This window comes from Periplaneta americana, chromosome 8 (genome assembly GCF_040183065.1).
Source record: "Periplaneta americana isolate PAMFEO1 chromosome 8, P.americana_PAMFEO1_priV1, whole genome shotgun sequence".
NCBI lineage: Eukaryota > Metazoa > Arthropoda > Insecta > Blattodea > Blattidae > Periplaneta > Periplaneta americana.
In genome coordinates this window covers 74,893,677-74,907,089 of record NC_091124.1, presented here as the reverse complement: position 1 = coordinate 74,907,089, position 13,413 = coordinate 74,893,677, and positions in this window count along the sequence as shown.

Here is a 13,413-nt window from a genome sequence, read left to right as displayed (position 1 = left end):
GTATAAATAAATAAATAATAATAATAATAATAATAATAATTATTATTATTATTATTATTATTATTATTATTATCATTATTAAAATATTCAAAAACTTTTATATGTGTAGTGAATTTAATCATAATCACAACTTAAATAGATAATGAATTTAAGTAGGATAACAATTTAATGTACGAGAGTTGGGCATAAATAATGTCAACTATTTTTTTTTTGTGAGAATTCAAGAGTGGGTGGAAAAATGTGAAATATGCGGATGAAAGGACAAGGAATGGACAAATGTACGGACATTTAACAACACGTCAACATTTTGCTACTCATTTATTATGGTCCTTGTCATAACATTATAAGGGTTACTGTGCCAAAATCATTACAGAACACATACCCGTTCTAAAGGCCCTTAAAGTAGTTACCCATCTTGCGACTGTCCAGTATGGAAGGGAATTATTCCCGACAGCTTCTATCAACTCTCTGTGGCATTCTCTGGAATTCCTCCACGGAGAACGGCTATTTTGATAATATATACGAGCGTTGTTCAACACGGACTAAATTCATCCTGCACGACGCTATGACGCTTGATTTAACATTACTCTCTATTCTATTACAGACAAGCACAGAGCCATCTTGTGTTGTGGACACACACTATGACTGCACAGCTTCCGTGCGACATATGACATTTTATGATACCAACCCTTGCCTTTCAAAAAAGAAATAGTTGCCATGACTTATACCTCAACCCTCGTATAATATAATTGGTAATCTACTATAGACGAAATTTATGTGCATATTTGAAGAATAGCTTTCAGTATAATATAAAGTGTGTTCGGCATGAATGCTACCGATAAAAAGTTTTGTAACTATGTAACTAATCAATTTATTAAAGCATGTTTGCTGCAAGGGACAAATAAACTCAAGAAGTTTGTGTTATTAGAACACCGTAATTCTATTCCTTGGGATTTCCACTAGATGTTGAATTAATAAGTTTTGTGTAATTAGAAAAAATACACCAAGAATGTGTGGGATATTTCAATTTTTCTTTCACCCTTTTAAATTATTGGAAGTTTTGTATCAATTTACTAGACCTATGCTAAAATTTTTCATATATAGACAATATTCCAAAAGTATGAATAAACAACGTAACATTATTTCCTATGGAACAAGTGACTTTTTTATAGCTTATTCTTTGTAGTATTTTCAGTTATAACTAACTTTTAGATAAAGTTAAGTTGAAATAATTAAAATGAAAATAGACCTTCAGTTCTTGAACTCTAATGCTAAGGGTTCTATCCTAGTCAGCCCAGTGTATCCGGGAGAAGAAACACTGCCGATAAGAAAGTTTTATAACTAAACAATAAAAAAAGTGTATTCAAATCTCTTTTTTTTTTAATCGGAGGAACTCGCCAAGTTTTTAGGGTGATCAATAAATGTACACATCTATGATCTTGACTAAATAAATTAACGTATCAATGTGGAAATGACAGCACCAGAGAATGGAATAAGAGAATCGCTAAAATGAAACTTAACAAGCGGTTATGAGTCAACAAGCGAGATAAACCGTAAAATTAATTGTGAAAGTGCTAAAAAAAATTATTACCTTTTCATGTTGAAAGTGTGGAAAGATAAAATGTATGTACTATGTAATAAATATAGTGTGTTCAGAACTTATCGTCAAAAATTTAGGAATAAGAATTAAAAATGAAGATAAGCGAAAAAGTTCCAGTAAGCATGGATCCGCAAATTAACCGTTTACGCGATAATGCCATCTTGTGCTGGTTGAGGCCCGCAGGATTCTGAGTAAGCCTAGGCCTACTAATTCTAACAGAATCAGTGAAAATTTTATTTAATTTATCAATCACGGGACAGCATAATTCATAAATTTGCTTCAACACCACAAAAATATGATTAAACATACACAAAATAAAATGTTTGCTTCAACAACAGTAAAGTTTGTGGATAAACAAAGTACAGTACAGTATGAACATGTTAATTGAAGAATTTTACAGCAGGTGTTCAACATGCTGGCCATGCACTCGAATGCATCTGGCTAGTCTTCTCCGCAAAGACCCAAGAATGCGCTCGAGCAATCTTGAGTCATTCTTCATTTTTTGGAAGGCATCTACAATCCAATGTTGCAAGTCTTAGGGTGTGGTGATATATCTGTTGTGGAAACTGGAAGTTTTGCATAACCCTTTACACAAAATTTAAAAGGATTTGAATCCGGTGATTTAGGTACAGGTCCACCTCTACCTATCCACCATTCACCATATCCTCTGTTTAGATATTGTTTCACGCTGAAAAGGAAATGGGATGGGGAAAGTGCGGAATACGTACCAAGCATGAACGTTGCCGCTTCAAGCCTTGGTTTTTCTGAACCGACGCATGCGACGTGCGAGGCCTGCCGCGCACAAATCCGACTACTCGAGAGATAGTGAGTGGTTTCTACGGGGACATCATTTTATTTTTACTTCAATTTTTATTGTACCTGAGATTTTGAATGTACTTCACTCCGACCCTTTCTACTAGTAAACTTCCAACCGTTCACGACACAGAGCCGAGGGCGCGTAAGCAGTACTGAGTTAGCGTGTATAGTACGTTCCAGAAATATGTTAGCGTTTTCCAGTGACGAAAGAGCTTTCAATATTGAATCATATTTTCGTACAGGTACTGTCGTCCGTTTGCCTACGTCGCATTCCGGTTTCCCCCACCTGCTTCTGTTCGCCCCTCTGTTAAGACTAGTAGCTGGGCTATCTTAGCTCTTTTCTGAAAACATTAATTTCTGTTAGGAATTGGACATCTACGTAATATTATACAAGTGTTTAAAATAACTTAAATAAAAGGGCCTCCTTAAGTAATTAACTGTCACGTGATCCCCTCCCCCTTTCTACGACCCTGCGACAAAACCACTTGGACGGACAGTAGATAGCATTTCTGAATAATTTTATCTTTTCGGATCGGGCAGAAGTGAAGATTGAATTTACAGTACGTAAGGTACTCTTTTATAGAGTAGGTACAGAATTATTTCAACATGAGTTACTCGTACGAAGGACAAAACTGGTAATTGGAATTAGGTACAATAATCTATAGTGCGATAATATGCACAAAAGAACTGAAGTGTGTATCGAAATGAACGGCCACCATTTTCAAAAAAGTGTTTAAATATCCATAGTATGATTATTTTTCAATTTAACTTCATTCTCTATAGTGTACGCTAATGTGCTGTAACAGTACAATATACACTGCATAATTAATACGTCCGAATGGATAGCTCAATTCGTGAGTAAAAACACTAAGTGTTAATACAGTACTGTATTTTGATTAAACAAAAACCTAATGAAAATTATCAAACTCAAAATTGCGGTATTTCCTAGTTTACATAAATGGATGAACTACTTTTCTTCCCTCCTATACCTAGTAAAGTGATTTGTATTTTACTCGGTATCATCGAACTCCAGTCGTGGAAGGGGTAGCAAACGGTGCTTCCTGTTTCAATCGTTAATAGAAAGGTATAGCCAGGTTAATATTAAAAATGTTAGTAAAAATAAAATGATGTCCCTGTATAACTGTGAGGAACGCAGACCTTGCACTTCGCAGTTATAGAAACCACTCACTATCTCTCGTGTAGTCAGGATTTGTGCGCGGCGGGCCTCGCACCTCGCACGTCGCATGCGTCGGTTCAGAAAAGCCAAGGGTTTGATGTATCCTGGCGCTCAGTTCACTGGCTGCCCCAGTCAGCAAAAAAAATGGCATTATCTCGTAAAATATTAATTTTCGGGCCCATGTTAACGAATTCTTTTTGCTGGCCTTCCTTTTCACTTCTCATGTTTAAATTATTTATCATCACTTTTGAGATATCCTGTACAAATAATACATTATAATTATTGATGATTTACATGAACAGCAGTTATAAAATAGGAATATGTAACTCATTAAGAATAAAAATAAAGGAAATGGAAATACAGAAAAATAACAAAGATATGGCTTGTAATAAGTCAGTATTGACAAAACATAAGAAATTTAATAAATCGATTATACCTATATTGTAGGAACAAAACGTGGAAAAATTGCATTATTCCAGAAAAAATATAACAATGTGTTATGACATAAATGTCACATAATTTTTCTATAAATCTGTCTTCTGAAAAAATTCAGATGGCACCAGATAAGTTACGACATCTACTGTACAATAACGAGATCGTTGGGACTTCATCATTTCTACGAAAGAAAGGTAAGACAAAAAAAGCCCCTTTGAGGCTGCAACGCCAGTGTTAATATTCCTCCTCCGTAACAAAAAAGTGAATTGAACTTGCTAATTTTCCAAAATTATCCGTTTAGGAAGTGTAAGTATAAGTAATGTTTTCTTCGCCAATAGTCTTGTTTCCCTTATTTTAGAGAAGTTCTTTAAGTAGTATTTACCACGACTTTCTCTGTCTACATCAATATTTTTTCTAAGTTTTACCTCAAACTATAATAATACATTATTAATTAAACTTTAAGTTACTTTACATTACAAAGTTTGACAACACATTTAATTACTTATGAATTATAATAATGCATTATTAATTAAACTTTAAGTTACGTTGCATTACAAAGTTTGACAACACATTTAATTACTTATGAATTCATAAAAAGTTTTAAATTTTGTACGCAAGAGAAACAAATATAAGTTCTAAAATATTACAATACTTTAATTTTGGTTGGGCATGAAACTAGTTTCTCACTGATAGCCAATTTCATTCTAACGCGTGAAGAATAATCCCCACAAATGATCTTATCATTCACAAAAGAATATTTTCATAGTAATTCCATTAGTCTATGTGTGTGTTTGTGTGTGTGCAACTATATATGTTTTTCTGTGTATGGCAGTATTTTAAACTTGAAACGATACAACAAATAGCTGAAATTCAATATAATTTCCCAACACTATCAACTAAGACTTTAGCAAATACTTTTATAGTCTCTAACTTCATTTTCAAAGACAATATACTACACTATAGTATAGAATTCTTTAGTTGGCAGAGAAATTTAGACAGAGAAAGATATAGTTCTTACCTCTCACTCACTCCGTGGCTGACCGGTCTTCTGCGGGGGGGATGGTGGCAAGAGACAGAAACCCTCCATGAAATTATCTGTATATGCAGTGGCGGATTCTTCTACTTTCATGTTGTCACTATCAGAGTCCAAACTTATTACGAAACGATCCACCGCCTTGTCAATCATTCCATCCCTTTCCCAATAAAAATTCTCTTCCCTTTTAACATGTTCACACGCATTTTTCCCTCTGGCGTGATCTTGGACAACGCTTCTTAACTAATTTTAGAACTTCACTGGATTTGAAAGATACATTGTGTTTAGCGGCATCATTTTTCACTTGTGCCCAGATGAACTCAATGACACTAAAGTTGCAGTGGTATGATGGCAGTCGTACTACGGTATGCCGGTATGGTTCACTTTGAGCTAAGGTATCCAGTTCGTACCTTACCATTTAATTTTATTATGTCGTACAGTACGATTTTTGTCGCCTTTGGGTCATACTCTATGTTGTTCTGACGTAACCAAGACTGCATGTCTGATTTAGAAGATGCAGAAGTGGGAGCTTTATTTAACTGTACAGAATGGTAAGAGGCGTTGTCCATTACTATAATGCTGTTTTGTGGAATGTTCGCAAGGAGGTTGTTTTCGAACCAATGTTTGGAATTAACGGCGTTCATTTCCTCATAGGGATCGTTGGTAGATTTTGACTTAAAACTGTGATAGGCTCCTGGTATAAATTCAGAGGAAGATCCAGCACGCACAATAATAAGTAGTCCCCCTTTTCCTAAGGGCACGTTCACTATCGTCACATACCCCAAATTTTGCTCTTCGTGTAATTAATGTTTATCCATGTTTCGGCTAGGTAAACGATAGGGCGGCCGGTTATTCTTAAGTCGCGCATCCTCCTTAAGAAATGGAATCGCTTAGCAATTATGTTGGGTTTCTCTAGCAGAAGCTTCCATCCGAAGTTATTCTTAGCGTAACGGAAATTAAGTTTTTTTGTAATTCCCATACCGACCATTTGCTGCCAGAAAATAACCCAGACTTATCGAGAGCATCACGAATATCTTCCACACTCGGAATGAAATCAGCTTTATACAAGGAGTAAATCTGCCTCTTGATGGCGGCCGCAGTGAACGAGTCTGTATTGGTTTTCGTGGGAGTTCTTTGCGGCCACATTTTGCCCGGAGTTGACACTTTTCATTCTGATTCATCTGCTTCTCTCTTTTCAATTAGAATACGGTAAACAGTGCGTTCAGATACTCCACATGCAGCAGCAGTTCGCTTCGCTACTTCGACTACTCTTATTGTAGGATTTCCGACTTTCAAGGCATCATACTCCTCTACGAAAAACTTATGTACATTGCACAATATATCCCTGGCGTCAGACTGCAGTTTCTTTCCTCTTATTCCTAAACCAAGAATCACGAACACTAGGACAAGTAGACCTAATATAAAGCACAACACTTCTAACATTTTAATAATTATAAAATGATTATAGGCACCTTCTCAAATTACACTGAAAAATGTCGCTAACGCATAGTTGTAATAACATCCACCACTGACAACCTTTCCAGATGTGCTGATGAGGGAGAGGGACGAAAGAAAGAGGAAGTGCTGTTATACAAGTGTTTGTGTCATAGGATTAGTTCAACTCACCCTCCCTGACCCTTCCCAAGACATCAGGTAGCTCTGCCAACATAGACCTTCTCAAGTATAGCACATTCGAAATGTAATGCCAAACCACCGAGCTACGCCAAATTCAATCCACAGCACCGGACCGAATCCTCCTCCTTCACTATTTCCCTTTGTGGCCGGACTCCAAGTTAGGCATATATGTTGACGTATAATTATGTCCCATGTCAACTGCCATTATATTAGGAGCGCACTCAGCTGAGTGACTTGTTTGGCCGGGATTCCGCAGTTAAGTGCACAGTAATCTGTACAGACATATGCACTGCAGCTATGAGAATATTATAGATTTATTAATTTGTCCTCCAGAATAATATCTGTAATACTGACAACTAATATTTGAGGAGAAAAACTCGCTCCGGCGCCGGGGATCGAACCCTGCGCTGTGAATTGAATTCGGCGTAGCTCAGTGGTCAGAGCGCTTGGAACGTAGAACCAAGGACCCGGGTTCGATCCCCGGCGCCGGAGCGAGTTTTCTCCTCAAATATTAAATTTATTTAGGTTACTTTTGACATTGGATAATTCAAATATAGTCCTCTGTCATGTCAACAATACGTTCCCAAATCCTTGAAAGACAGCGGACTCCATCTGCAGCACCATTTCTGGACATTGTCACTGATTTAACTGAAGTTCTTTGGATTCCAACTTTTGTTTGAAAACGAATACCCCGCTTCCACCTATCTTAAAGTATTTCGGTATGGTGGGACATCTCTCCAACAAGCTTCTTGTAATGCACTCAGTTGCACTTTTTCCTCTTGCTACTTGGATTTCATGAAGTAGTTACTAAACAATTTTTAGGGTTGTATTACTCACTACATATCAGAAATAGTGACAGTATTTACAAAATATGGTGACTTCGAAACTTTCAATATTGCCGGTTTATTGCAGGTTGCTCCTCTGTTACATACTACAAGATTTCAATGATCACCACTAGGAACACTGATTTATAGCATTGTTGTATTGTACTGTATTGTATTATATTGCACGAGTATTTATTTACATTCAATGGTATATATCATTTCAGCAGCTAGAATATGGAACATATGAAAAAATCTTAATAGTACTATAAACTCTTAATTATAGTCACAGTCTAGTTGAAATAGGCCTATGTATTTGTGGTTACTCAAATCAATACCAAATTATTATTCAACTTAAATAATTATCTCGTCTCTTTCGTGCCTGTATGTTTTCCAAGAATTTTCATTCATCTGTTTCCTTCTACCCAAAAGTTACAGGTCTTCTGGCCATATTTGATCTAACAGAAGAGGACTTTATGGTGAAAATAAACCGTCAACCTTTTTTTTACAATAATATCACATACCCGGCATGTTCCTTATCAAGATACAGACCGATTATTTAGTCCTGATAGCTCGGCGACGCGAAAGAGGGGAATTAATAGGAGTAGTGGGGAGAGCTTCGGAGTAGAAATAAGGGCGAGCGGTCTGCAAAGGAATGCAGTACAGCTTAATTATTGTACTAGTAACATACTGCTCTACCGCACGCATGGCATCCGATCGCTCCGAAGGCAAGCGAGTGACTAACCCAAACACCCCTTGGCGTAACTAAATGGACTCGCCTGACCCAAGCGCACATCCCCGGCGACTGTCAGGACTAAATAATCGTATTATAGAAGTCGTGTGTTACAAGAAACTCAAACTGCCGTCGTTCAGAATCGAAATACGGCCTTAATTATTAGAATAATACCTCGCGACAGTTTTAATTTTAACGGTGTAGCATATTTGATATACACTAAATGAAATGCTTATTGATATTTCAGTTATTTTGTACACGTGATCCAAACTAAATTTCACTCTTTGGCAATTATTTTTATTTTGGCCCGCCGTTATGGCCCTGTAAATAGCGCCCACACTTTCTAACGTAGCAGTCCGTGGCAACATTCCCGAGAGCGTGGGCGAAGTTTATCTCCATTCCATGGGTCATTGAGTTTATTGTCTCTTGTTTCATTTTTGCTCTGTGATGATGTCAAATTGACCCTACATAGTGCTGACAACAGGATTAGTGTGCATATGTCAAAAAGTTATATGCACCTCTGTATTACTGTATAATAATAAGGTACAAAAATGATAGAGAGAGAGAGAAAGAGAGAGGAAGAAAGAAAGAAAACTATATTACCTCTAAGTTTCAAGACACGTTGTAACTGTAAACAATACTTTTTTTTTTTTGTTATTCGACAACGGTTTACAAACTGCTGTCGTTATCTAGCGTCTCAGTGGAATGAAACTTATCGCTGTTCTGCAGTTGGTTCTCAAACAAAATATCAACAACGTGAGTTGGTTCCCCATGTTCAAATATCAACAACGTGAGTTGGTTCGCCATGTTCAAATATCAACAACGTGAGTTGGTTCGCCATGTTCAAATATCAACAACGTGAGTTGGTTCGCCATGTTCAAATATCAACAACGTGAGTTGGTTCCCCATGTTCAAATATCAACAACGTGAGTTGGTTCCCCATGTTCAAATATCAACAACGTGAGTTGGTTCGCCATGTTCAAATATCAACAACGTGAGTTGGTTCGCCATGTTCAAATATCAACAACGTGAGTTGGTTCGCCATGTTCAAATATCAACAACGTGAGTTGGTTCGCCATGTTCAAATATCAACAACGTGAGTTGGTTCCCCATGTTCAAATATCAACAACGTGAGTTGGTTCCCCATGTTCAAATATCAACAACGTGAGTTGGTTCGCCATGTTCAAATATCAACAACGTGAGTTGGTTCGCCATGTTCAAATATCAACAACGTGAGTTGGTTCTCCATGTTCAAATATCAACAACGTGAGTTGGTTCGCCATGTTCAAATATCAACAACGTGAGTTGGTTCGCCATGTTCAAATATCAACAACGTGAGTTGGTTCCCCATGTTCAAATATCAACAACGTGAGTTGGTTCCCCATGTTCAAATATCAACAACGTGAGTTGGTTCGCCATGTTCAAATATCAACAACGTGAGTTGGTTCGCCATGTTCAAATATCAACAACGTGAGTTGGTTCGCCATGTTCAAATATCAACAACGTGAGTTGGTTCCCCATGTTCAAATATCAACAACGTGAGTTGGTTCCCCATGTTCAAATATCAACAACGTGAGTTGGTTCGCCATGTTCAAATATCAACAACGTGAGTTGGTTCGCCATGTTCAAATATCAACAACGTGAGTTGGTTCCCCATGTTCAAATATCAACAACGTGAGTTGGTTCGCCATGTTCAAATATCAACAACGTGAGTTGGTTCGCCATGTTCAAATATCAACAACGTGAGTTGGTTCCCCATGTTCAAATATCAACAACGTGAGTTGGTTCCCCATGTTCAAATATCAACAACGTGAGTTGGTTCCCCATGTTCAAATATCGACAACGTGAGTTGGTTCCCCATGTTCAAATATCAACAACGTGAGTTGGTTCCCCATGTTCAAATATCAACAACGTGAGTTGGTTCGCCATGTTCAAATATCAACAACGTGAGTTGGTTCGCCATGTTCAAATATCAACAACGTGAGTTGGTTCCCCATGTTCAAATATCAACAACGTGAGTTGGTTCGCCATGTTCAAATATCAACAACGTGAGTTGGTTCGCCATGTTCAAATATCAACAACGTGAGTTGGTTCCCCATGTTCAAATATCAACAACGTGAGTTGGTTCCCCATGTTCAAATATCAACAACGTGAGTTGGTTCGCCATGTTCAAATATCAACAACGTGAGTTGGTTCCCCATGTTCAAATATCAACAACGTGAGTTGGTTCCCCATGTTCAAATATTCAACGCTGTGTTTATGTAGCAGGCTGTGTGGGACATGGATGCTAATCGATCATGTAGCAGAGTAGTTATTGCCTATAACGCCACCTATAATCGATCATGACCCTTACTTCTTCCTTAGAGCGAACAACCAACTGTTGTGAATCTTTTCGCAGTATACTTAATGCCAGGGGCGGCTTTCGAAGAGGGGCTGCGGAGCTGCAGCACCCCCAGACATTTGTGACTCTTGTCTCGTTTTATGTTGTGAAATACATTTATTATACAGTCTCTATTTAGCGGCTGGAATTTTTTAAAAGTTCGCTCTCATTGACATGCACGCAATCGTTAGTGAAGTCACTTCCTCCCCTGGAGACAGAGACAAGGACTATGGTGAAGCCACTTCCTCCCCTGAAGCTGCCAGTCTCGTCTCGGATGCTTTGCGCGTTAGTTTTACCCCTCCCCCTGCTGTTCCTGGCCAAGAATCCAGAGTTTCCAGGAGCTGCAACATTTGCAGCAGCTTGTCAGTAGCGCGCAGTTTTAAATACATTTTCTGTAATGTTGGGAGCATAAGTGCAACAATGTTTAATTCTGTACAATATTTACAGTCTATTCAGTTCAGAACCTTAACAATTCAGGAGAAATGTGAAATTATGTGCCCATCAGTTGAATCTCATAATGGAAAGAACCGCTAAACAAAATACAAAGGCTCGCATATTTTTTGCTGATTTATCCAGTATCCCTGCTTTCTTCTCTCGATCTCCATTCAGTCTGTATTAGATTAATGTGTTTCAAAGACAATTCCATCAGCTGGGGCAACAAGATGGAGTTTTAAAATAAGAACAGTAAATGTTGTTCATGAGAAGAAGGAGCCATTACTAGAATGTTTTCGAACCATAATGGAATCTGAAACATCTAACATCACAATAAATGAGGCAAGCGCCCTGGTGCGTGCTCTTGAAGATCCTGAATTCAATTTCTGGTTCAGTTTTTTTTCATTTATTGATGTATCATGTAGATATATTATACAACCAACTACAACATCGCCAGTTAGATATTTCTAAGTCCAAATCTACATACAAAAATTAAATTACGGTTTATTTAACGGCACTCGCAACTGCAGGGGTTATATCAGCGTCGCCGGTGTGCCGGAATTTTGTCTCGCAGGATTCTTTTAAATGCAAATAAACCTACTGATATGAGCCTGTCTCATTTAAACACACTTAAACGCTATCGACCTGGGCCGGGATCGAATCCGCAACCGACTATGCTACCGAGGCCGATTCTGCATCTCAAGCTTTGTTAATGTCATACAGACAATACGGAACAGTGCACAGTTGAGCAGCGAGATCTGTGAAAATGAAAACCCTAAAAAGTGTCGTAAGGTCGAAGGGATTCAGACAAGGGTTGCGGCAGCCAAGGAAGTGTGTGACCTCATTATCACACAAGCTAACACCCGATTCCAGTTCATACATCATCTGATATTATCTTCTCTTCTGTGTCAAGAAAAATTTGAATGCTACGAAAGCTCATTTCCTGAAAATGACCTAAATGTATGTGTGAAGCTTTTTCTAATGCTCGATAAAGACAAACTAAAAACGGAACTCACTGTGTTGTGTCAGAGACAAGAATTCAGAAATATCAGTAACGCAGTCAAGCTCTTGCAGTTTCTTCTATCTGAGAACTTGCAGGCCTCATTTTCAGAAGTTGTGAAACTACTACGCATAGCTATCACCATACCAATGACAATTTCCGAACCAGAACGTTGCTTTTTGTGTTTGAAAAGAGTGAAATCTATCTTAGAAATACGATAAGAGAAGAGAGACTGACCGCATTAGCTATGTGTTCCATTGTAAAGACTATGTTAAACAACATATCGGATTTTAATAAGAAGATGATTCAAAAGTTTGCAACCTTCAAGACAAGGCGCATGGAACTAGTCTTTAAATAAGGTAATTTGCATGGTTTATTTTTGTATGCAGCCCCCCTGAATTCAATACCCACGAGCCGCCACTGCTTAATGCGCACTTTTGTGCTCCACACCCAAATATATTTGCACTTGCAGATGCTCTGAAGGAGGTTCAGTGCGATACTTACATTAAGCTTAGGAGTAAAAGTAAATGTAGGCCTAAGATAATGCAACAAAAGGAAACTTTTGTGAAAGTTTGCATGGAAAAGCTTTCTGATGACAGTGTAAGTAGATATACATTCCTGCGACAAGTTTGTTTCAAATTTTTACTAGTACAGAAATAAAACTGTGAAGTTATTCGACGAAGCGTATCCGCCAAGCACAAAACATTTTTAACATATCTACTACTGTAGACAGTAGTCGACAGTCCTAAGTCTGTATAAAATGGGAAGGAAAATGTTTTCTGTCTTGATCTAGCGCAAAACCAATTGCAACCTGGTACCAACCCGAGTATAGCTCTGGGACGAACTGGGAACTAATTCACAGATTTGGGAACCAATTCCAGTACAGCCAAACTGATGATGTCAGCGAAATGAGTCCGGGGTTCAACGCAGAAAGTGACCCAGCATTTGCTCTTAACAGGTTTAGGAAATATCCCCAAAATATCTCAACCAGGTAATTTGTCCCAACCAGGGTTTAAACATGGGCCCGCTAGTTTCAAAGACAGGCAAGCTAATCGTTACTCTACAGCGGTGGACGAATAATAATTTTAATCTCGTATGCTAGAGGTAACTGCAATTCTCATAAATAATTCAAGGCTTGTAATATCAATAATTTATGAGGAACCGCTCCATTTCAGGAAGGAGGGGATGTAAGGAAGTGCTACTCTTCCTTCAAGACAAAGCAGAAGAGCCAGTAGAGTAGGGTGCGCAGACTGGTAAACATCGAGATATTATAACGCAGGATGGTATCGTTCAGGAACAAGACTTTTCGATTTTACAACATTCTGCTTACTGTAGCTGGTGTTCCTCTTTA